The sequence below is a fragment of the Sminthopsis crassicaudata genome, chromosome 5, assembly GCF_048593235.1.
Source record: "Sminthopsis crassicaudata isolate SCR6 chromosome 5, ASM4859323v1, whole genome shotgun sequence".
Classification (NCBI taxonomy): domain Eukaryota; kingdom Metazoa; phylum Chordata; class Mammalia; order Dasyuromorphia; family Dasyuridae; genus Sminthopsis; species Sminthopsis crassicaudata.
The window spans coordinates 308328280-308351903 of NC_133621.1; the positions used below are offsets into that span (position 1 = coordinate 308328280).

A 23624-nucleotide genomic window follows, 5' to 3' on the forward strand; every position below is an offset into this window, starting at 1 on the left:
CTTTTTGTACAGAGATCTTTATTTCCATGCAGGTATAATTATCTGCACAGAGGTACACTTATTTGCACAGATGTGCAAGTATTTGCTCAGAGGTATACTTATTTACTAACAGGTATATGTATTTGCACAGAGTTACTTTTTTCCATACAAGTATAATTATTTGCACAGAGATAGTTATTTACACAGAGGTAGAGTTATTTGCAGAGAGGTAAAGTTATTTGCCCTGAGGTACAATTACTAATACACAGGGACACTTATTTCCACAGAGGTACATGTATTTTAGCACAGATGCACTTATTTGCACAGAGCTCTACTTTTTCCCACAGATGTTGTTATTTATATACATTTATAATTATTTACACAGCGGCAGTTATTTGTACAGGGGTACACTTATTTGCAGAGAGATAGATACCCTTATTTGCAAAGAGATAGATACACTTATTTCCACAGTGGTACACTTACTTGCACAGAGGTACACTTATTTACACACAGGTAAATGTATTTGCACAAAGCTACACTTATTGGCACAGAGAGAGTTATTTCCATAAAGGTATAATTATTTGCACAGAGAGAGTTATTTGCACAAAGATACAGTTATTTCCACAGAGATATAGTTAGTTCCACAGAGGTACATGTATTTCCATAGAGGTACACTTATTTTTACCAAGCTACATATGTTTCAACAAATGTTGTTATTTATATACATATATAATTATTTGCACAGTGGTTATTTGTACAGGGGTACCCTTATTAAAACAGAGGTACACTTATTTGCTGAGAGATAGATACATTTATTTGCACAGAGGTACACTTATTTGCACAGATGTGCAAATATTTGCAGAGAGGTATACTTATTTACTCACAGGTATATGTATTTGCACAGAGTTAGTTATTTCCATACAAGTATAATTATTTGCACAGAGGTAGTTTTTTTACACACAGGTACTGTTATTTAATCAGAGGTACTTTTATTTAAACAGCGATACTGTTATTTACACAGAAATAGTTATTTGCAGGCAGGTACAGTTATTTGCCCTGATGTACACTTATTTACACAGAGGGACACTTATTTCCACAGAGGTACATGTATTTTAGCGCAGATACACTTATTTGTACAGAGCTATACTTTTTTCCATGGATGTTGTTATTTACATACATGTATGATTATTTACACAGTGATAGTTATTTGTACAGGAGTACATTTATTTGAACAGAGGTACACTTATTTGCACAGAGGTGCACTTTTTTGCAGAGGGATCGCTATTTCCATGCCAGTATAATTATCTGCACAGAGGTAGTTATTTGCACAGAGGGACACTTATTTCCACATTGGTACACTTACTTGCACAGAGGAAGTTATTTCCATAGAGGTATACTTAACTTGCACAGAGGTACTCTTACTTGCACAGAGGTACACTTATTTACACACAGGTAAACGTATTTGCACAAAGCTACACTTCTTGGCACAGAGATAGTTATTTCCATAAAGGTATAATTATTTGCACAGGGAGAGTAATTTGCACAAAGATACAGTTATTTCCAGAGAGACACAGTTAGTTCCACAGAGGTGCACGTATTTCCGCAGAGGTACACTTATTTGTAGAGAGCTATAAATGTTTCAACAGATGTTGTTATTTTCATACATATATAATTATTTGCATAGAGATAGATATTTGTACAAGGATACATTTATTTGAACAGAGGTACCCTTTATGCACAGATGTAGTTACTTGAACAGAGGTACACTAATGAAAGGCAGGCAACACCATCCCCCAACTTGCAGCAAATTTTCCTCCAAGCTATTTAAAAACTTTCTCAAAATGAATTGAAGAGTGGAAAACCCAATAAAAGGGAAGAGTGAAACAACATTGCCCCCCAAAACAATTTAGAAAACCCTGAGGTACAGTCTGCTTCATTGCAATGAGGGACCAGAACAATCCAGACTCCTACACCAGAAGTTCTGCCCTCCCTAAACAAGTTGGCCAAGAGTTGACCACATCCAGCACAGACCCACACCAGGCCTTAGGGTAAAAAAAGCAGGAGAAGGGGCGCTTCAGGAAATCTCAGCCTACCCTGGATGGGAGTGTCCAAACACCAGAGACGTTTTTTTTAAAAGAAAGGAAAAGACATATACATCATATATACATATATATGTATATAATTTTGTCATTTATGAAAACTGAAATGTTCATACACATGAGATGGATTTTTTTTACCTGCAGAATTAAATACTGTTGGAACATTAATTTTTCATGACGCCTATATTCCGTTACCTGACGCCATTAGAGGTTACAACCCGCAGTTTAAGAAGCTTTGGACTAGAAGATACACAAGGACCCTTTCTGCGAAGGAGTTTCATTGAACTCAATGTAACAATGTACAGAACAAACCAAGTTGTTACCTCTAACATTAAGAATTACTAGAAGGAGAGTTCTGGAAGTTGGGTTCAGACACTATAAAGTGGCAATATGTGGTCTACTGAGGATAAAAGACTCACCCACTTTTCAGCACATTCTTTACTGCTGCTGTAGAAGCGTTCTCCAGGGTTGCCTGCCCCAGCACTGCTGCTCATTAGCTGGGAGACTTCAGGAAACAAATTCACATTTCTTTGCATTCATGTCCTCACTGAAATGAAGGGTTCACTCTAGGCTATGGGTAAAGACACTTCTGGTTTTAGCATTTGTGCTTCTGGGATTTTAATGGTTCATTAAAGAAACCCAGAGTCTGAGGGGAAAAAGGCAAGTGACATCCTCCCTAGACCTGCAGCAAAATGCCCTCCAAGCAATTTAAAAATTCTCCCCCAAAATGAATTGGGGAGGGGAAACCCAATAAAAGTAAAGCAAGAAACAACCTTGACCCCCAAAAGAATTTAGAATATCCTCAGGTAAAGTTTGCTTCATTGGAGTGAGGGACCAGAACAATGCAGACTTCTGTACCACAAATCTCCTCCTCCCTAACCAAGGCCACCAATACTTGGCCACATTAAGCACACCTAGGAGCAGGCCTGGGGGCAACAAAAGCAAAGGGAGGGGATTCAGGAGCTTTCAGCCTACCCTTGAAGGAAGTGTCCAAAACCCAGAGATGTTTTTTTTTTTTTTAAAGAAATAAAAAGACTTTTTATATACACAAAAATAGTTATAGAAGCACATTTTGTGGTAGCAAAGAGCTACAAACTGAGGAGTGCCAATCCATAGGGCTACAGATGATTAATTTATAAAATATGAATATAATAGAATATAATTTTGTTTTTAAAAATAATGAAGAAGAAGATGGCGGAGAAGAAACACACGACTCAGTGAACGTCCTCACTCCCTCACAACCAATTAGATAAATTAAGTCTCAAAATTAGCTCAGGACTGATAGATACCACAAGGACTGGAAGCACGACTTACCAGCTGAAGAGAATCTGGAGTTTCAACAGGAAAGGTCAGTTCTCAGGGGAGGAATAAGAAAGACCAGCACAGACGGTGGGGTAGGGGCACACTGCGCCCATTGCGCTGGGAAGGGCTCTGGGATCAGAGAAGCCACTGAGGTAAAGGAATCTGGCACAGGCTGTTAGCTCTTCTCTGCTAATTATTTAGCAGTTCAGAAGAGAAAGCCAAAATATTTTAAAACTCAGATTAGATTTTCCCCGGACCCTGGGGGTGACTCAACAGACTCGGCACCAGGGGGTGTGGCCTCAGCTACCACCTGAGAATAGTTAAGAGACTGACAAGTGGGTGGATACGGCCCAAGGCAACACACACTGCCTAGCTTAGCTGGAGGGAGTGGAACTCAGCTCCAGGAAGTCCCAGAGAAGCGGAACCTTTGAACTAGGGACTGCGGTTTCTGGCAGACACTTCCAGTTTGAGCGCAGGGGCTTCTCACGTCACCTGCTGCAGACATCCACGCCCCACCGGGAAGCATAGGCTGGGCTTCGTGCTGTCTTCACTATTCTACGCCCTCGAAGCACAGCAGTGCTGGTCACCTCTGAGGCACTTCCAGGGAGGGGGTGGGGAACTCTCTCCCAGAGCTCTCTCTTAGCTCAGGCGCAGGGGCCGCTGCATCCATCCAGGTCTGGGAGGAAGCTGGTAAAGAAGTAAATAATTTCCTACCCCAGAGACAGACCCCAAAAGATTTTTTTAAGTATGAGCAAAAAAGCTAGAAAAACTATAGATTCCTTCTATACAGAGAAAGAGCGGGTATCCAACCCCGAGGAAGTTGACAGCAGAGAATCAACAGACAACAACCTAAAGGGGAACGATTCCTGCCCCCCATCACATAACTCTCTCCTAGAAGAAGCTCTTAAAAAATTGAGGGAGATCGAAGAAAAATGGGGAAAAGAAAGGGAAGTTATGATAGAGAATAACAACGTCCTGAAATTGGAGTTGGAAAAAATAAAGAATTCACAGGAGATGCAGGGAAACAAAATTAGTGAATTAGAAAAGGTTAAAAAAACACAGGAAAGTAGGATTTCTGAATTGGAAAAAGAAAATAATTCTCAAAAAAAAAAAATTAGGGAAATGGAAAAAAACTCAATAGAGCAAAATAATTCATTTAAAAACGAAATTGGGCATTTACAAAAAGAACTAAAAACTGTGAAAGAAGAAAATAACTCCTTAAAAGTCAGGATGGAACAAATAGAAATGAATGATTCACAGAGAACCCAAGAATCAGTCAAACAAAACAAAAAAAATGAGAAGCTGGAGAACAACGTCAAATACTTACTGGGAAAATCTATAGACCTGGAAAATAGATCTAGGAGAGATAATCTGCGGATTATTGGACTTCCAGAAAACTATGACCAAAAAAAGAGCCTAGATTCTATTTTACAGGAAATTATCAAAGAGAACTGTCCAGAGATAATAGAAACAGAAGGGAAAGTAGATGTGGAAAGAATTCATCGAACTCCTTCTGAAATAGACCCTAAAAAAAGAACACCACGGAATATTGTGGCTAAGCTGCAGAATTACCACACAAAGGAGAAAATCCTGCAAGCAGCTAGAAAAAAACAATTTAAATACCAAGGTGCCACAATAAGGGTCACCCAAGATCTGGCTGCCTCCACATTAAAAGATAGAAGGGCCTGGAACCTGATATTCCGAAAGGCAAAAGATCAAGGACTGCAACCAAGAATGAACTACCCAGCTAAGTTTAGCATCTTTTTCCATGAAAGAAGATGGTCATTCAATGAAACAGAGGAATTCTATATGTTTCTAAGAAAAAAGCCAGACTTAAACAAAAAATTTGATCTACATCCACAAGACTGAAGAGAAACAGAAAAAGATGACATGATGGTATACTTAGAGAACCCCAAAGACTCTGCTAAAAAGCTACTAGAAATAATTCAAAATTTCAGCAAAGTGGCAGGATACAAAATAAATCCACATAAATCCTCGGCATTTTTATATATCACTAACAAAATGCAACAGCAAGAGATACAAAGAGAAATTCCATTCCAAACAAATGTTGAGAGTATAAAATATTTGGGAATATATCTACCAAAGAAAAGTCAGGAATTATATGAGAAAAATTACAAAACACTTGCCACAAAAATAAAATCAGATTTAAATAATTGGAAAGACATTCAGTGCTCTTGGATAGGCCGAGCGAATATAATAAAGATGACGATACTCCCCAAACTAATCTATTTATTTAGTGCTATACCAATCAGACTCCCAAGAAACTATTTTAATGACCTAGAAAAAATAACAACAAAATTCATATGGAAGAATAAAAGGTCGAGAATTGCAAGGGAACTAATGAAAAAAAACTCAGAGGAAGGTGGTCTAAGTGTACCTGATCTAAAGCTATATTATATAGCAGCAGTCACCAAAACCATTTGGTACTGGCTAAGAAATAGACCGGTAGATCAGTGGAACAGATTAGATACAAAGGACAAAAAAGGGTACATCTATAGCAATCTAATCTTTGACAAACCCAAAGATTCCAACATTAGGGATAAAAATTCATTATTCGGAAAAAACTGTTGGGAAAACTGGAAATTAGTATGGCAGAAATTAGATATGGATCCACACTTAACACCATATACCAAGATAAGATCAAAATGGGTCCATGATTTAGGCATAAAGAGGGAGATAATAAATAGATTAGAGGAACAGAGGATAATCTACCTCTCAGACTTGTGGAGGAGGAAGGAATTTATGACCAGAGGAGAACTAGAGATCATTATTGATCACAAAATAGAAGATTTTGATTACATCAAACTAAAAAGTTTCTGTACAAATAATACTAATGCAAACAAGATTAGAAGGGAAGTAACAAATTGGGAAAATATTTTTAAAAACAAAGGTTCTGACAAAGGTCTCATTTCCAAAATATATAGAGAACTGACCATAATTTATAAGAAACCGAACCATTCTCCAATTGATAAATGGTCAAAGGATATGAACAGACAATTCTCAGAGGAAGAAATTGAAACTATATCCACTCACATGAAAGAGTGTTCCAAATCACTACTGATCAGAGAAATGCAAATTAAGACCACTCTGAGATACCACTACACACCTGTCAGATTGGCTAAGATGACAGGAACAAATAATGACAAATGTTGGAGGGGATGTGGGGAAATTGGGACACTAATACATTGCTGGTGGAGTTGTGAAAGAATCCAGCCATTCTGGAGAGCAATCTGGAATTATGCCCAAAAAGTTATCAAACTGTGCATACCCTTTGACCCAGCAGCGCTACTACTGGGATTATATCCCAAAGAAATACTAAAGAGCGGAAAGAGACATATATGTGCCAAAATGTTTGTGGCAGCTCTTTTTGTTGTAGCTAGAAACTGGAAGATGAATGGATGTCCATCAGTTGGAGAATGGTTGGGTAAATTGTGGTATATGAAGGTTATGGAATATTATTGCTCGGTAAGAAATGACCAGCAGGAGGAATATAGAGAGGCCTGGAGAGACTTAAATCAACTGATGCTGAGTGAAATGAGCAGAACCAGAATATCACTGTACACTTCAACAACAATACTGTATGGGGATGTATTCTGATGGAAGTGGAAATCTTCAACATAAAGAAGATCCAACTCACTTCCAGTTGATCAATGATGGACAGGGGTAGCTGCACCCAGAGAAGAAACACTGGGAGGGGAATGTAAATTGTTAGCACTAATATCTGTCTGCCCAGGTTGCATGTACCTTCGGATTCTAATGTTTATTGTGCAACAAGAAAATGATATTCGCACACATGTATTGTACCTAGACTATATTGTAACACATGTAAAATGTATGGTATTGCCTGTCGTCGGGGGGAGGGAATAGAGAGAGGGGGGGTAATTTGGAAAAATGAATACAAGGGATAATATTATAAAATATATATATATATATATATAATTTAAAAAATAAAAAAATAATGAAGAAGTTGGTTTTTTTAAATATGCCAAACTTTTATGAACTAGTGCTTAGGGAAGAGCAGAACCAAGAGAATATTAGGGTACAGCAGAATTAGTGGAAGAGTAAAGATGAATGGCTAAGCTCTTCTGAGTTACAAGAAAAAAGACTTCTGAAGGAAAATGCTAACTACCTGCAGAGAAAAAATGATATATGGAAGTATCTATTGTATGGTTTCACATATACATTTGTAACAAATGTTGACTTTTTCTACTGTGGGACTGACAGGGAGAAGGAAAGACAACTGGGAACTGAATATGCAAGCAAAAAATTAATATTTTTAACAATGTAATTTTCATATTTAATGAAAATGGACCTGGAGACTGGAAAGGGAAGTTGAAGATCTTTTGTTCAAATGCCAGTCATCCCTCTAACCCCATGGAAGCCCTTGGGAAAACCACCCAATTTGTCAAGGTTGCAACTTCCATCTATAAAATAGAATGGTACACCAAATCAGAGCTTCTTATACTGTTCCCACTCACAGCCCTTTTTCTGAGGGATTTTTACATGACCCATTGTATATATTAACATAAATAGAGATCCAATTCAAATATTTGCTGATAGTAAATCATTAAGAAAGTTATTTAAAAATATATTTATATAAGATATATATTATATAAAAATTATCTATTTATATATCATATAAATATATGTTTTCTATTTTTATAATTTATCATTTATGTAAAAGAAATTATGCATACAAATAGATGGATTTATTTTTACCTACAGAATCAAATTAGTGAAACATTATATTTTCATGAGCTTATATTTAATTACCTTGCCCCATTAGGATTTACAACCCACAGTTTAAGAAGCTTTGCCCTTCAAAGCTCTGATGTGTCATCTGTCATAGAAGAGAGATTGGCCAGTCATCTCTGAATACATGTTTGAAATATGAATATGTGAAGTCAACTCAGTATTCATATTGGGGAGAATATTATCATTTCATTGTAACAGCAATGAGCTTTTCCTTCCCAATATGCACATGTCTAATATTTGTATTGCACTGATGCCCTGATGCACTGATGCACAATTTCAAAAGTAATTAAGGCTTCTTAGTCCCTCTTGTTTCTCTAGTATTGTGTTAGTGATCAGGCTGGGTGCAGAATTAAAGCTATTAGAAAAATGTCTTCATCATGAATCCTAAATTACATCCTTAGGGCAAGGTGAGGGGGAAAAGGAAGCCATGTCAAGTTTTCCCAAGATATTACAATTAATTTGGCATCAAGATTTCAGAATTCCAAGTTCACTCAGAACCCAAAACTTCTTTTCTTTTCTTTTATGTTGATAATGGATTTCAACCAGATTAACTGGGGGAAAAAGAGACATTATACCCTCAAGTAGGTAATTTCTCACAGTGAGTGCCTTAGTATTACCTCTATTGGGAGTAACAGAGGACAGATAAGGAAGATAAGGAATATATGGTAGTCAGCTAAGGTCTGTAAGGAGATCACAGGCACCTCCCTTAGGTTCCCATTTGGGAATTAGATTCATTAATGTGGACATTAACCTGAATGCACAATGGATGCAGTCATTAATGTCAAGGTTCAGGTGTTTAAGAGATGCAAGTGTGAGATCAAAGCACAACATCCAAATGGAAATGGCAACACAATTACTTCTGGAACATGTCCTACTATTAAATGAGGGTGGGTTTTGAAGAAGGCCCAAAATGTTAGCCCATGCTTTCTATCAAAATCAATCTGACAGTGGCTGGATATTATTGCTCTATTATGTTTTGGGGAGGAATTTTCATGTCCGCATAAGTTGACAAAGGAGATTTGTTTTCAAAATGTTCTGAACAATTCAAAGTCCTAAAGAAGGAAAAATGAGTTAAGCTTTTGTACAAGGGGCTAAAATCCATGGGGGGCTTCCCCTCTAACATGATCCTGTCAGTTATCATCCTTGGGTACTTTGGGTCTCTGCTGATATTCTACCACAGGCCTTGGGAACATGTGGAGGCTCCATCTTTCACCTCAAAGGAACTGCCAATTTTTGCCTTACCATATTGGAGGGCAAGAAAAGAGAAGCATGGTATGGTGCCTATTATGTGCCATGTACCGTGCAAAGTGCTTTTTAAAAATTTCATCTCATTTGCTCTTCCCAACAACTCTTTGAGATAGGTAATATTATTTATTCCCATTTTACAGTTGAAAACTGAGGTAAATTGAGGCAGGAGATAGAGTGTAAATGGAACCGTTACAAGAAGTGGAGACAGTGAAACTAGATGAAATCAATATGGAAAAGTAGGTCAGAGATACATTGTGCCGGAATTCAAATGACTCAGCACTTTTATAGTGTATCCCAGAAGCAAAAGGGAAACACTCGAAGCTTCCTGAGCATGAGGCTGACAACCTAGCCTGTTATTCCAGGGTATCCATTTGGGAGCTGTGTGGAAGATAGTTTAGAGTTTGGGACAGAATTAAAAAAGATACTCAACACTACATAGTATGGCTGAGACTATGTCCCTAGTACCTTAGAAGTTACTACTAATGCTTTCCCAAGTGGGCCTGTGCTTCCCTTAGGGAAGTGTATATGTCCTGGGCCTCTCTGTCCCTTGGAAAAGTCCATTACCTAACTCAGCCCCTTTGATCTCTTCTACCACAGTTGGAAATGTTTGTCATCCCCCAGCAAAAAAATTAAGAATTGTCCCAATTATTCAATCCATGTGTTTTATAACACACATGCCAGTTTGATTATATCGAACAGACATTTATTTGTTCTCCAGTGTGTGCAACACAGAGCATGAGGCGCAAAGGATTTGAAGTGATACATAGACATAGTCCTGCTGTGACAGCTAAGTCATCTATAATACCTTTTAAATGCCTATCTGTGGAGAAAAGGACATCGTTTGCACTCCAGTACCTACTTCCTTCCACTGACTCTACTAAACAAACTGAGAATAGTAGAGTTTGTGTTAACTATAAAGTAGTCTGGACTTTGACATTAAACATCAACTTCCTATTCATTAATGACCAGTGGTAATTTGCTAAATCTGATTTCAAATTACTAAAAGCAGCCATGTTCCCTTCTCACTATAAGTCAAGAGCAGGCACTATTTACTAGGGAATTCTACTAAATCATATTCTCTCGAATTAATAAATGTATTTGCATGTGACAAGGTGTTGCATTACAATTTGTGTGCTAAAGGTCCACCACAGAGGGGGACCATGATCTATGTACTTTGAGTTGATGAATTCCATTTCTTGAAATCCTTTAGAATAGTCACTGGGGAGAGAGGGTTGTTTTTGAGCAGGGTTTAATGGAAGTTTTTTTTTTAATTGACTTTTATTTTTACTCCAGGGTTACGTTTTATCAGTCCTGATTATTACCATATAAGTCTGTCTCCCACTTTAGATTTCCTTTAGTTACATCAGCAATCTAAAAAGAAAACCTTCTATTTGCATTCTGCATATTATCACAAAGTAACTATTACTTGGAATCTTTTTGAAATAGAAATATATGGACACACTGAGTAGGATGTCTCTTCTACCTACTTAGCCATCTTTTTCTAATTAACATATGTGCATTTTTTTCCTCACTGGGGTCACCAGTGTTTGAAAACAACAATCCTGTGCAAAGTAAAAAAAAAAAAAAAAAAGAAAATAATAAACAGAACATGGCACTCCAAAATCCTCTCATAACTAGTGGAGGCAAAAGTTCCTTGATAATATGGATATCAGAGAAAAAAAACACAGGCTGATTGTTTTCGTACCCCCAAAAGATTTTCACAGGAGTTGATCCTTTTTTTCTTCACCATGACACCCAACGTATATTGCAGTTTGTAGCTTCAGTTTTCATTGATGGAAAATTTGCTGCCAATGTTTAAAGCTAATTTTTACTCAATTTCATATGAAGACTCTGTCACTGAATGGCTTAAGGACATGAAGTTTAAGTGATCTAATTTACACATCTCATTCTGACAGAGTTACATATTATCATCCTATCTTGTGGGATTATGCTGGTGACACTTTTCTCACTTGAGTACACAAAATGGTATACTTGCATTTAGCATGCAGGGACATGTTCCTGTACCATAAGGGTGGATGAACACATGGATACGTAAATAAATGCCCACGAGAGAGAAATACCAGCCATTAGCAAGTTGACAAGAATACTAAAGTATTTCTATGTCTCTGTTCTCGTGCTCTTTCCCCTCCCCCTTATTGTTAAGAATAATGGAATATAAAAGTAATTCAAGTCATCATTCACCAACAGTACTCAGCTCCCAAGGGATCTTTCTAATGCTGTGTGAAGAGACAATTTAATAATCATTACTCTCTGACAAGGAGTGCAAATGAAGAGCTTCGTGTGAACAGAAAGTGAGCTAGACATCCTTGGCCTCTGTTGCAAACCTTATTTGTTCCTGTACTCCAGCCTGTATCGTCCACTTTTAGTGTATACAGAGCACATGTTCTGATTCTCTGTCATGAAGTCACTTGACTCCCACCACTGAGGATTTTCCCCCAAAATCGTCTCTAAGATTTTGTAATTTATCTATAAAATTGTTTACCAGTCAATCCATGTGTGAACGTGGAGTTTTATAACATACATGCCAATTTGATTTTATTTCTTAAATATTTGGTTTATTCACAACAAAGACATAGTAGCCTCAGCAAAACTTTCCCAGGACTTATGTTTACTTGTGTAACATTAGGCACTGCTGCTTTTAATTACTCTGAGGGTATTCTCACCTCACTCTTTCCCAGATGTATCACTCGTGGAGTACTGATGGTTAGTGCCCTAGTTATCACATTTCCAAAAGGAAAAAATATACTGGAAAGCACAAAGAAAGGGTAATCAGGATGGTGAGATGGTCACGTAGTGCAATATCATTTCAAAGAATTAGGGGAATTTAACTTGGAAAAGACAGAGGTAAAAGGAAAAGATGATAGCTATCTTCAAGTATTTGAGGGACTGTTACATGAAGGAGAATAGTCTTATTCTGCCTAAGCTCAGAAAGCAGAACTACTATGAAAGGATAGAAAGTTACAGAGAGGCAAATTGAAATTTGGTGTAAGGAAGAGATCCAGACAATTAAAACTACTCCAAGGTGGAATGGGCAGCCATGGGAGGAGATGAGTTCAGCCTCCCTGAAGATGCTAACAATATTAGGACGATAATAATAGGACAGCGTCTAATAAACAGACATTCATCCATATGTAGAGGGATAACAAGACAGTGTAGACAGAATAGTGGCCTCAGAGTTAGGAAAAACAGGTTCAATTTTCTCTTTAAAAATAAAGGTTTGTTGTCTTGTTTTCACATTGCAAACATTTACAGATTATAACCATCTCCTTAGAAGTCTCTTGTAATAAAGTAAAACATTTAAGCTAAACAATACTATAATGTCCTCATTTGAAAGTATACACAACATTTCACATCTATCACATTTCTCGCCTCTCTATTTTTAAAAATTGAAAAACAATTATTTTTTCTCCCTCCCCATTGAAAAGAAAAATAAATTTCTCGCAACAAATATGCATAGCCAAGCGACATCTTTCAATGGCTATATGTCTTTGTGTATATATATTAACATACACACAAACACATCCATATAAATATATACACGTTGGGTTATATGTGTGTGGGGCACACACATTCTTCATCCTACTCTATTGCTGCTCTTTACTGGAAAGCATGATTTGCTATCAATTCTCTGGTTTCATGAATGGTCACTACTCTTAAATGCTGATCATCCTTACAATTTTTTGTTATAGAAATTGTTCTCTTAGTTCTACTCCTTTCATTCTTCATCAGTTAGGGACAGTCTTCAAATGTTTTGTAATATTGATGTTTTAGTATAACTTGTTCTAGTTCTTCCTTGTTTCACTATGTATCAGTTCATATAAATTTTTATGACATTTTGAAATCACATCTTAAAGCACCAATAATCATATAATATTAGAATATAATATTAACAATACTATAGTAATAGCTCAAAGCTCACTTCAAACACTACATTTCTCTTTGATTTGGGGACAAAGTCTCTAAACTCCTGTTTTCTCCACTACAATAAGAATATATCCAGCATCAGTTGCGTTTTCAGTATGAGTAATTCCCTGTGTCAAGACAAATTGGAGCACTTAATAACTAAGTGCTAGAAGATTTCCCATGTCACACAGAAAGTCACTTCTAAGATTTGGCCTGGATTACAAACTTAGTATGGGATTCTTTTTTATTCCTTCTCAAATAGAATTCTTGATTCACTATTTACTTATAAACTGAGTAAAATAATACCAATAATAATAATAATAATAATAATAACAATAATAATAATACCAATGCTCCATACACTTATGGAGCCACATGAGGAAAGGACTGTGTTAACTTTAAAATATCTTATAAATGTGAATTATTACACAATAGCTAACTTATGGATAGTGCGATAAGGTTTACACAACACTTCACACGTATTATCTCATTTGATAGAAAGGACAAGGACTACATATGTGATCCCATTGGTAAAAGAAACTGACAGATGAAGTAACTCCCTCTACCAATGCTGGTTGAAAAGTTCTCTAAATCTTATAGTATTAGGAAGTTGCCTAGAACCATGAGAGGTTGTCCTTAGCAGTGTTACCTTGTTTTTTCACACAAGCTATTGCTCCAGAAAAAGGATTCAGCTAATTAAATAAGGAAAAGCAAAATGATGAAGAAGGGAAAGGAAGAAATGACAAATCAGAACTGGAATTGATCATCTTGTTTAATCCCTTCATTTTGCAGATGAGACAACTGCAACTCAGAACATTTAAGGGACTTGCATCATGTAGGAGGTTAAACAGCAGCATCTGTAATGAAAGATTCCTCAAACCCAATTATAATATTATTTTACTAAATCAAATCAAGATCCCTTGTAAATAATAGAAATGAGTAATTTGTTATCTAAACTTAGGAAGATAATTTTATGAATCACTATGTAGTTCATTGCAACATTATTTTATATATAAAATCACCGTACTATTTTGTACTTCCCAAGTAGCTGACTAAAATTAGGTCATCTCCAACTCGTACTATTTCTCCTCCTGAATGCTGTTTGGAAGCATCCACCAAAATGTTTCAACTACAATAATATTCTATTCAACTACAAACATTTACTGAAATAAGACTTGCTTATAAGAAAATAATTAATTGAGGATGAGATATACTTGTATAGATATTTTGCATCAGGTACAACATAGATACAGGATTATTTGTAGAAAAAAAGAGAAAAAGAAACACTAGCAGCTGCTGAAATCAGAAAAGGTTCCTTTCAGAATTTAACAATTAAGATTAAACTAAAGAACTCTAAGAATTCTAAGAAGTAGAGAAGAGGAAAAATGAATTCTAATTATGAGCAACATCTAGTGTGATGTCAAGGAGAAAGGAAATGGACTGCTATATGGGAATAGCAAAGAAGGACTGTTTCCCCTGTTCATAACAGGGTCATAAAAGGTCATAAATGGGAATAAAGCTACTGTAGCTTACTAATTATGGGGGAATGACACAGTCGAACCTTTTAAGGAAAATCAATGGTTGGAGATGGGAGTGATAAGAGAGGAACTGAAGCAAGAGAAGAAAAAAAAACAAGGAGGCTATCGTAGTGATAGCCGTATGTGACAAACACCTGAAGTGAGGAGGGAGTCATTTGAGCCTAAAGAAAGGGATGATGTAAGAGATGTTGAAGAGGTAAAAATGATAAGATTTTGTAAATGAATGGACACATGGGTTAAGAGTAAATGATATGTGTTAGGTGATATTAATGTCACAAATCTGGGCAACTGGAAGACTGGTGGTACTACCCTTAAGAGAAATAGAAAAAGTCTAAAGAGAAACACTGAGAATTAGCTCTTTTTAAGTTTTTGCAAATTTCATTAATTTAAGACATAAAATTTATTTATTGTTTGTTTGAGGCAATTGGGGTTAAGTGACTTGCCCAGGTTCACATAGCTAGGAAATGTTAAATGTCTGAGTCAAATTTGAACTGAGGTCCTCTTGATTTCAGGGCTGGTGCTCTATCCACTGCACCACCTAGCTACCTCATATATAAATTTTCAAGCTCAATCCGATAATGCTTTCTCACTAACATATTTAAGAAAGTACAAAGTAACATTTCATGTAAAAAAATAATATTTCCTTTAATCATCGTAATTAAAATAATTTTTGCAAATGAGCTGTGTATGAGGACTGGACGAAATGCTATTTTCCCCTTAAGATTTTTTTAGACAAAGCACAATATCCATTAAGTTTTACCTATTCAAATTCTCTGTCATTGAGCCAAATGGCAATGAAATTTTAAAAGCACAAGAAATATTGTTTTTATTAGGATCAATTTTTGTTATATACATAGAGGTAACTATAGTTCTTTATACTTCTTTAAGCAATGCAAAGAAATCAGTTGGATAGCCGAATATTTCTTTGTTTTAAATAATCTCTCTCATCAGCTGTTATACTAATATATTTATATTAAACTGAAATAAGAATTTTGGATTGGAAGATGTAGAAATAAACCTGAGATTCAATAAAATAAGTGAGAATTCTCATATTTTTTCCTTAAATCATCATAAATCATTGGATATTCTAGATACCTCAAAACTGAGGAATTTCAATATCTAGTTCTTTACATTATTTAATTAGTGAAATGAATGGTGAAATGATGCAGCTTTCTCATTTTTCCAAAATATTTTTACATTAACTATTTAATCTATGCTCACATTTTATAATTTGTAGAAAATAAGCCAGAAATAGAACACAGGAGTTTTCCTTTTATAACCTTCATGCTTTCCTTTACCTAAGAGCCTGCCAAATCATGCAGTTCAGAGAACTTTCTTATCAGACATTAGTGTACATCAGGATCACTAACTGTGGAGCCAACATTTATTCTTTGAAGAGTAACTTTTAAAAATTTTCTTAATAGAGACTGAACAGATAAAACTTGATTGTTTTTACTCATCAGAGAATATAAATTAAAGGGCCAGAATAAAAGAAATTCTGGATACCATATAATTAAACTCTCCTGAACAAAAATGAAAAATGTGGTAAGACAGGCTGATGGTCTCATCATTTAGGTAGGAATAGAAAATGGGAAAACAAAGCCATAAATTCACCATGTATTCAATGGATTTACAGTCTCATTATATTTAGGGATCAAGTATCTACTATTTGTCCCAAAGTGTTTTACAAATATTATCTTATTTGAATGGAAGTAAAAGTCAAGGAAAGACTAAATGTAATTTCACATACCATTATAAAAATTGACTATGATTAATCCTTTTGGGAAGCAATGCAGAACAATATTTCATTCTCAAACATAAGAAAAAGCAGGTTTGAATACATAAAAGGGAAAGGAATGATGATACCTGTGAATTAATTCTAAATCCTCTACTTTTCATCAGCTGGGACATGGCTTTTTACAACTCTGGGTTAGCACACATTGCAATCATTACTCCTTTGATCTTATTTTAAAAAAAAACAATGCAATAACAATAATACTACTTGACATTTTGAACAGTGATTGAAACTGCAAATCATTAGAAAGGATGCTTTTCTCATTCAGATAAACTAAGTACTCACTACAAAATGAATCTGTCTAAAATAAACTTTTAAAATATTATGAGCTAATATACCCTTTAAAAGTGTGTAAAAAACATCTGTTTGGTGCTAGAATTTAATTGTTAGTATCTTTAATTCTGTGTACAGAAGGGAGGTCTCCTTGGACCACATGGCCAATGAGTTTGACATGTTTACTTACCATACTACTGGTCATGGTAATATGGCATGTCCATCCAGGAGCGTCCGATGGCCACCACTTTGTGCAATCTGAGCAGACAGAAGAAAAAGCAGAGACGTTTTGAAAAAGAAAAACCTAGCAACATTCCTATAAGTTGCTGTACTTTCCAAACATTCTATTACAAGTTAAAATATCAGAGAGCTTTTCTATAAAATATCTTTTCTGATCCTTCCAGATACTTTCTAAATATCATATTGTTTACACGTTAGGTTCATGAAAGATCTCCAAAAATTAGAATGACATATTTTAGGAAAATTGAATTATACATAACAGTGGAAATAAAGATTAATAGAAAGGGGTTAATTTAAATTAAAAAATCCTATATAAACAAAATTATCTCTAGGAATGCTATATTCCAGAAAACATTGACTAAAATAGAAAAGTTATTAACTACAACATAAAACATTTCATCAATTTTTGTTTCTTAAATATCAATCCAAGTAATAACTTTTCCTTGACCTATTTAGATTTGTTAACTTCAACGGATCATTATACTTTAACATCAGACTTAAAATTTACAAGTAACCAAAACTAAGATTAACCTAACTGATAGTTATTTGACTCACAGAAATCTAAACACGTAAAGAAAAAGCAAAAAGGAAAAGTTCTGAAGCATTAATACCTCTAACTAGAAAGATACTATCTATTTAAAATGTTTGAGCATACTTGGGAAAGTTGAGAAGAAAATTTCAGTCTCCTTTCTGAATTTCCTTTGATTGATACATTCATATTTTTCTAACTATTTAAAAATTGGATTTTGGTTTTCATTGTTTCAAATGTAAATTTTTGGCAGTCTGAATTAAGTTAACAGAATTCACAATTCTGCAAATAAACCTCATTTGAGTCAATTTAAAATAAATTGTTAAAATTAAAAATAAATTGTTAAAAATGTAATAGTATTGCAAGGTATACAATACTCTTTAATCAGGCACTTATAATCTTATAATTAGCACTCCCAGGTTTGAGGCAGTTTAGGATCTTTGAGAGATTACTTAATCTCTAATTGCTGCTCACCTTTGAAAAAGAAATCTGTTAATCATGGCATCCTTTTAGCTTCTCCAAACATTTAAAATTCAATATTCTAATATATATTAGAACACAGAGACATGTGTTAAAATTCTATCCCAGATAATGCCTATTGATGCAACCTTGAGGAATTCTCTGCAGTTTTCTGGAGTTTTTGTAATCCACCCGATTTTACTTACAAATAGGAAATAGTTACTCATATCAACATGAACCAAAAAATAATAATCTGTCCATAAAAACTTATTATGATGACAGGGAAGATCAATTCACAAATTGAGAAAAGAACAATGTTAAAACACCCATGAACAAAACCCCAAAGGAAAATAGGAAGTGGTCTTGAAGCCAGAAAGATTTCATGGAAGAACTCAAAAAGAAGCTTAAAAATCATATAAGAGAAATAGAAGTGAAATTGGGTAAAGAAATGACAAGAATGCAAGAGAATTATGAAAAAAAAGAGTAAACATCTTAGAAAAAAACAATTGCTTGAAAAGCAGAATTGGTCAAATGGAAAGAGAGTTTCAAGAATTAATGGGAAAAAACATTCTTAAAAATGGAAAAGGAGCTACAAAAGGTCATTGAAGTTAGAATTCAACAAGTGGAGACTAATGACTCTCTGAGAGAGATATCAAGAAAAAAGAAAGAAGGGTTTTCACATATTTTCTAAACCTATGCAGCAAATGTATGGGAAGACATGTACAGTAATTACATAAGCATAGCAACAAGCAAAGATCGGGGCATATCCTCGTGATGAAAGCACAAGTCTATCTGAATTTGTCAGTAAAAATGTTTGTCTCTCTCATACATATAATTTTCAATTTCATAACTAGAATAACTATACTTTTTTGCTTAAGCCATGTGCTACAACATTTATTTCAAAATATGTTTAACTGTGAGTTTTAATGAATAGTCACAAATAGGTAATTTTGTGATAATAATAATAATTACATAACATCAATTGAAAATTTTACCCTGTTCACAGCAAACAGCATCACCTATAATATCTCACTTGAGTCTTACAATAACCCTATTGGATAAGTCTTATTATCTCATTTACAGATGAAAAAACTCAGTCTGAAAATGATGACTTGACAAGTTCTCAAAGTCAGTGTTTAAGGCAGTATTTGAACTCAGATCTTCCTGATTCTAAATTTCACATTCAGTCTCCTCTAACATTTACATAATTAGGGGAAAATGTAGAAAAAGTTAAGGGAAGATATGATCATTGTCACTAAGCAGCCCAGTTTTAAGAAGAATAATTAAAGGAATATCTGTTTGCAAAACTACAGCAGAGCTTAACTTTTATATTGTCTCCAATACTTCTGCATTCCATGTAATATATATGATTGTACTATGCAATTTTATTACAAAACTAAAAATGACTCAGAATAAAATAAATGATAATGAAATGTGATCACACAGAGCAGTTAGCAACACATATAAACTGTTGCTGTTTTTTTTTTTAAACACTAAAAATATGTATAACGTTAAATCACAATAAAAATGCTGGTATCAATCATTAGAATATATTTCAATGACAAAGAATTTCCCGATGAATCAATGCAATATTGAAGTTTTTATAGCTCTGAAATCTATCACAGAAACTGTTTAGCTAAAGAATAAAATACATTTGAAGAAATGACCAAAGACATTGCCTTAATATATTAAAAGAAAATTCTAGAATGTGGTCATACCTGTACGAGAAATAGATTAGTTGATTATGTGGTGGCTAAGTTCATTTTATGTTGAAATTTTACATGGACTTGAGAACTTGCCCCTTCTGCTTTCTCCATCGTGTTGGACAGCATCTCCTGGAGATCTCGGACATATAAGGATTGTTCCAACACAAAGGTACATATTGATAGGACTGGAGAGGCATTCTGTTTAAAAAAAGGAAAGAAATAAATTATTAATTTTGTTATTGTCAATTAACCAGGAATAACCCCATTTTTTTTTAATTTTGGATAGACTTTACAGACAAAGTAAACACTTTATCACTGTCTGATTATTTCAGGCTATGCCAGATGCAAACTAAGATTGAAAAGCATAAAGCACATAAACATATAGCTTTTGATAATTAAAAAAATTAATAGTCATAACTTGGATTGTTCTCCTCCTGGTATAAGGTAAAATTCCTTGCAAAATGTTTTTCTTATATTAATTGAAATATCCTTTCTTTAGATTTTTCATTGATTCCTTTTATATTCTTGACTTTTTATTCCAAATAAATTTTGTTATTATTTTTTCTAATTCAGAAAAATATTTTTGATAGTTTAATTCATATGGTTTGACTATGTATACATACATGTATATATATGTGTGTGTGTATATATATGTATGTGTGTACATATATATGATCAGTGCTTTGTTTAGTCAGATACTGTAATGCTTCTAGAAATTTTGCTGATAACCATGGAAGTTACTTTGGTGTAAATACTAACAAGCGGCGGTGGAAACTTCACCAGTGGTTTTGATAGCAGTCATGATGTTGGAGGATATGGCTGGATTTGCAATGATAATGATAGGAAGGAAGTGGCTCTGGTTACTATGAAAGAAACAGAGACTTTGGACACGGTGAACAAGGTGACATAAAACAGGACAGAGTTTTTGGTAGCAAGTATGATAACTAGGCAATGGAGGATGTAGCAGCAACTTTAGACATAGGAAAAGCGACAGCACTTTGCCAGTGGCAGTGATTGGTCCTCCATCTTTGGTCCAGCAAAGGAAGAAACTTCGGAAGCAAGAATTCCTGCCCTTGTGGTAGGGACCAATATTTTGCCAAACCCCATCACCAAAAGGGCTAAAACGATTCACGTGTTAAAGGCACTGGCAGAAAAATGAATTACCGCTAGGAAACAAAGTTCAGTGGGAGAACAAAGTTAGAAAAGTGACAGGGGATGACATGATGGTATACTTAGAGAACCCCAAAGACTCTGCTAAAAAGCTATTAGAAATAATTCAGAATTTTAGCAAAGTCGCAGGATACAAAATAAATCCACATAAATCCTCAGGATTTTTATACATTACCAACACAATCCAACAGCAAGAGATACAAAGAGAAATTCCATTCAAAATAAGTCGATAGTATCAAATATTTGGGAATATATCTACCAAAGGAGAGTCAGGAATTATATGAGCAAAATTACAAAACACTTGCCACAAAAATAAAGTCAGATTTAAATAATTGGAAAGACATTCAGTGTTCTTGGATAGGCCGAGCGAATATAATAAAGATGACAATACTCCCCAAACTAATCTATTTATTTAGTGCTATACCAATCAGACTCCCAAGAAACTATTTTAATGACCTAGAAAAAAATAACAACAAAATTCATATGGAAGAATAAAAGGTCGAGAATTGCAAGGGAACTAATGAAAAAAAAGTCAGAGGAAGGTGGTCTAAGTGTACCTGATTTAAAGCTATATTATAAAGCAACAGTCACCAAAACCATTTGGTATTGGCTAAGAAATAGACTAGTTGATCAGTGGCATAGGTTAGGTTCACAGGGCAAGATAATGAATAAAAAATAAAAATAGCAATCTAATCTTTGACAAACCCAAAGATCCCAAATTTTGGGATAAGAATTCATTATTTGACAAAAACTGCTGGGAAAACTGGAAATTAGTATGGCAGAAACTAGGCATGGACCCACATTTAACACCACATACTAAGATTAGATCAAAATGGGTCCAAGATTTAGGCATAAAGAACAAAATCATAAATAAATTGGAGGAACATGGGATGGTTTACCTCTCAGACTTGTGGAGGAGGAAGGAGTTTGTGTCCAAGGGAGAACTAGAGACCATTATTGATCACAAAATAGAACATTTTGATTACACCAAATTAAAAAGTTTCTGCACAAACAAAACTAATGCAAACAAGATTAGAAGGGAAGTAACAAATTGGGAAAACATTTTTACAGTTAAAGGTTCTGATAAAGGCCTCATCTCCAAAATATACAGAGAATTGACTTTAATTTATAAGAAATCAAGCCATTCTCCAATTGATAAATGGTCAAAGGATATGAACAGACAATTTTCAGATGATGAAATTAAAACTATTTCCACTCATATGAAAGAGTGTTCCAAATCACTATTGATCAGAGAAATGCAAATTAAGACAACTCTGAGGTATCATTACACACCTGTCAGATTGGCTAAGATGGCAGGAACAAATAACGATGAATGTTGGAGGGGCTGTGGGAAAACTGGGACACTGATGCATTGTTGGTGGAGTTGTGAAAGAATCCAACCATTCTGGAGAGCAATCTGGAATTAAGCCCCAAAAGTTATCAAAATGTTTATACCCTTTGACCTAGCAGTGCTACTACTGGGCTTATACCCCAAGGAACTACTAAAGAAGGGAAAGGGACCTGTATGTGCCAAAATGTTTGTGGCAACCCTTTTCATAGTGGCTAGAAGCTGGAAGATGAATGGATGTCCACCAATTGGAGAATGGTTGGGTAAACTATGGTATATGAATGTTATGGAATATTATTGTTCTATAAGAAATGACCAACAGGAGAAATACAGAGAGGCTTGGAGAGACTTACATCAACTGATGCTGAGTGAAACGAGCAGAACCAGAAGATCATTATACTCTTCAACAATGATACTGTATGAGGATGTATGCTGATGGAAGTGGATTTCTTCAACATAGAGAAGAACTAATCCAATTCCAATTGATCAATGATGGACAGAATCAGCTACACCCAGAAAAGGAACACTGGGAAATGAATGTAAACTGTTATTTTTACCTTCTGAATCCAATTCTTCCTGAGCAACAAAAAATTCGGTTCTACACACATATATTGTATCTAAATTATACTGTAATATATTTAACATATATAAGACTGCCTGCCATCTGGGGGAGGGGGTTGGGGGAGGAAGGGAAAAAATCTGAATAGAAGTAAGTGCAAGGGATAATGTTGTAAAAAATTACCCATGCATATGTACTGTCAAAAAATGTTATAATTATAAAATAAAATAAAAATTAAATAAACAAAAAAAAAAAAAAAAAAGAAAAGTGACAGGGAACTGTGGGTTACAACACATTGGCGAACTCGGCCGAGTACAAGGACCAGGAATTCTAGCATTTCAAGAAGACATATTCTAGCAGAATGTTTTGGGGGGGAGGGGGGACAGAGGTTGTTTTCAGTTCAGTTCTGTGGGCATTTTAAAACATCACAACAAAAATGTACTAAACTTCTGCTTGTCTCAGTTGCCTCCACTGGTGTGGACTGAACTCCATGACCTCTGAGACTTCCCAGCTCTTCATTTTAAGAGATTGCAAATGGTTCAAGTCCTGTTGTACTGAAATTGTCCCACGGTGAGCGGTACCCAGGACTTTCACTTTTGTCCTCGTTTTCTGGCCACGTTTGAAAGTTGCTGCGCTTTGGAGACTTCCGGGAGCGGGGGGAGGGGCCATTTCTCCCAGG

At 35.1% G+C, this 23624-nt stretch overlaps 1 long non-coding RNA gene across 1 annotated transcript in view; it reads right to left on the reverse strand.

Moving 5' to 3' along the window:
* Nucleotides 1-20004, reverse strand: part of LOC141543208 (uncharacterized) — a 122746-nt gene extending 102742 nt beyond the window's left edge. Inside the window, exons 1-2 of the long non-coding RNA XR_012482380.1 lie at nucleotides 19881-20004; nucleotides 17125-17192 (exon numbers count right to left, since the gene is read on the reverse strand). This is a non-coding gene — a long non-coding RNA (uncharacterized LOC141543208). The remainder of the gene's footprint in view (nucleotides 1-17124; nucleotides 17193-19880) is intronic.
* Nucleotides 20005-23624: the final 3620 nt, after the last annotated feature.